The 3,324-nt window shown below is 41.7% G+C and overlaps 1 protein-coding gene across 11 annotated transcripts in view; it reads left to right on the forward strand.

Annotated features, from left to right (window-relative positions):
- Window positions 1–3,324, forward strand: part of LOC108746873 (serine/threonine-protein kinase tousled-like 2) — a 66,687-nt gene that overhangs the window by 36,003 nt on the left and 27,360 nt on the right. The window lies entirely within an intron of this gene.

Genomic DNA, 3,324 nt, shown 5'->3' on the forward strand with positions numbered 1-3,324 from the left:
TGTGTGTGTGTGTGTGTGTGTGTGTGTGTGTGTGTGTGTGAAAAGGTGAACGGGCTAATCTTTGTCTTTCTAAGATATTAGTGAATGAAAAGAGATAGAGACTGGTCATCTTCAAAAGTCTTATCTCTCTCTCTCTTATTTTTGTTGACCAATTTTACATACGGATGACACGGTTTATGCTCTATTATGATCTTTGATGTAATCCCAGGCAGGATCAGTACGTTGTATTTTTACGGGCCTTGCAAGTGAAACGAAGTCGCACCCTGTGGGCCCTGCGCATATCTCCGCGGATAAAGTCGGACGCACACAGCATCCGTGCCCGCGTATCCGCTTTTTTCTGGCCGCCTGAGCGGGGAGCTCCCGGCGACCACCTAGTGCCACGTGCAGGAACTAGGGCCGGCTTTCGATCGTTACTGATCTACCTACGTTAAGTGTTTGCCCGATGTCCGTGCGACCACCGAGCCCCACCCTGATTGTTACATTGCCCGCTGTTGGCGGTCGCGAGCCTTACGGCGAATTTGCACGATTTATTTTCGTACGCTCGACGGCTCGGGGGGGATGAATCATCGAAAGAATGAATCGCGTCAACGACAACGTTGTCGCCGCGAAACGAAGACCGGTCGCTGTTATATTTCGAAACAGGCCGCGTGCGCGCGAACGTGCAACAGCAAACGTGCCCCGCCACAAGGTATACAACATCGGGGACAGGCTAGAGATGCTGTAACAGAATCTGGCCACGAGCGATTTGTTAAAATTCTACGAGAGAGAAAAGTGTAATAATTTCTCCCCGTATATATATTACCTTTACTGTTTTGTTCTACAACTTTTAATTAACGTTATAAAGTGAGACAGTATACAGGATTGCTACAAATTTCTCATTCCATAATTCCATGACTTTTTCCTGAGTTCCAGACAAATTTTCATGATTTTTCCTGTTGCTTTCAATAATAATTCTGAAATTTTGTTTTTTGTACTTTCGTCCTGAATTGGAAATCGTCAAATAATTTGTTGAGAGTAATTCAATACAGCAATGGCTGCGTTCAGTCTGAGAAAACTAATCAGGACTTAGTGATTCTTTAATATGATTGGTTCTTGTCTTTAATTTTCCGCTGGATTTGAGCATAGAATCACTTAAAGAATCACTAAGCGCTAACTGATTTAGTTTTCTCTGCTAAACGCAGCTAATGTAAATTAACATTGTCGCTGACACTGCTTGCATTTAATTATTGTTAATTAGTAGTATTCTAAAACTGTGTAGGCACGCACATTAATCTTCCTTAAAGTAAAAAAATTTTAATTTTCCAAAAAATTCTGTGAAACTTCCTGACTTTTATCGATTTCCAATTTTATGGCAACTATAAATTATGGTGACTATAAATTAGAGTGAGATATATACAGAGAGAAATTATATACCTTTATTTCTCGTAGGATTTTGACAAAATCGCTCACGGCCAGATTGGACTCTGATATGGAATCTCTAGAACAGATGAAACGCGAGGAGAAGGCGTTTAAGTGTAGAATATGATGTTTATGAGAAGATGGGATCACGGCGAAAGATTTTTCGATGGTATCTCTACTTCTCTCTCTCTCTACTCGCGGAAAGAGAGACGGATTGAGAAACGTTATTCCAGGTTCTCCAGGCGGTTGTATATTTCATGGACGCATCGTCGAACGCGAGAAGATCGCATCTCTCTCCGCTTCGTTCCTACCTTCTTTTCTTCGACGCGCGTCTGCGCGCGGGCCGTTGTGTATGCGTCGACAAATCGTACGCGATGTACGCGGTGTCTCTGTCATAATATGCGGCCGACAATGTTGCATCGCGGCGACGATAAGCCTTATCTTACAGTCAGCGGCGATTCCAGTCGCCCGCGGCAAATAACGCGACCGCGCCGATAAGAGGTCCGGGTCTCGAAATAGTCCCTCGTGTCTCTCAAGTTTCGCTTTATTTACGAGAACGGTCGCCTTTACGTAAGATTTACTCCGACATATCCTCGTACGTGTATACAGTTGGTAAGAGAATATTTCCTCCCGTATATTTCTTCGTCTCGAGGCATGACGGATCGCGTCGGGTATACCGTATAATTTCATATGCGAGAGCTCTCTCTAGGCTCTTGACGGCTCGATTCCAAACGAATTGTATTTCGGTAGGAAAGCGATTGTTAAAAAAGGAAGAGGGGGGGGGGAAGGTCATGGATTCTTATAGTGCCATGTTTCTAGATACAAAATATTGACAGGCACCTAAGAGATCGTGATGGAACGAAAGAGACAAACACCCGACCGCGTCACGCGACGCCATTGCGTAACGTAAGAATTGCGAGACTTATGGAAATGTTCAACATGGACAACGCGCGCCGTTACCGTCGCCGTGCCGTCGGGAGATTCGTCTTGCGCGCGATACGAGGCTTTAAACGCGGTCACAAAGGCGACGTAATGTGTTATAAAGGCTAACTGTAGCGCCGCCATCGGATGCTACGATTCCTAGATGGGCGACGTGTCCGGAGACTCCCATGCGGGCTCCACCTGCCGACATTATTTACTTGTTCGCGTTAGTCCACGGAAATTATTGCTAAAATTAGAATCTAGAATTTAATTTCGGCGCAGGGGATTATGGAACGAAAGCGAAAATGATGTATGCAATTATGCGCTTTTTCCTTTCCTGCGGTAAAATGCTGCAGTAAATGTTTTTTATTTACTCTCCATATATCGAAGTGACATCCAATCTTACATCTCAATTACATATTAGTTAGATATGTCTTTAAAAATCGCTCTCTAAATTTTATCATGTTCATGGTTTTTTTCTTAATGTTTAATAATTTCTATTTTTCCAATGTCCAATTGCTTAATTATTTTATTTGCGCAATTATCGCGCTGTACTCACGTTGCTGTTTGTCCTCTTAATGTTTTATCGTGAGTTATATATAACTTATTGATTTTTTTTAGCACGGCATGTAACGCAGGGTTGCCACAAAAACTATAAATCGGAGAAATAAGGGAATTTCAAGGAAACCAAAGAAAAGTCAGGAATTTTGTAAGATTTTCTAATTGGAAAATTGAAATTTTTGATTTTATAGAATTTCGATATGCATACGTCCATCACACTTACACAGTTTTGGAATATTACCAACTTAACGATTAAATGCAAGCAGCAGTGTCAGCAACATTAATAGTAATTTACACTGCTATATTAAATTGCTCTCTCAAATATTTAACTGTTTCCAAATCGGCACGAAAACACAAAAAATTTCAAGATATTGAAAGTCAGAGAAAATCGTGAAATTTTATCCGGAAAATTTGGTTACGGAATTTTAGGATGAACAATTTATG

Source organism: Trachymyrmex septentrionalis, unplaced genomic scaffold (assembly GCF_001594115.1).
Source record: "Trachymyrmex septentrionalis isolate Tsep2-gDNA-1 unplaced genomic scaffold, Tsep1.0 scaffold19, whole genome shotgun sequence".
Taxonomy (NCBI): Eukaryota; Metazoa; Arthropoda; class Insecta; order Hymenoptera; family Formicidae; genus Trachymyrmex; species Trachymyrmex septentrionalis.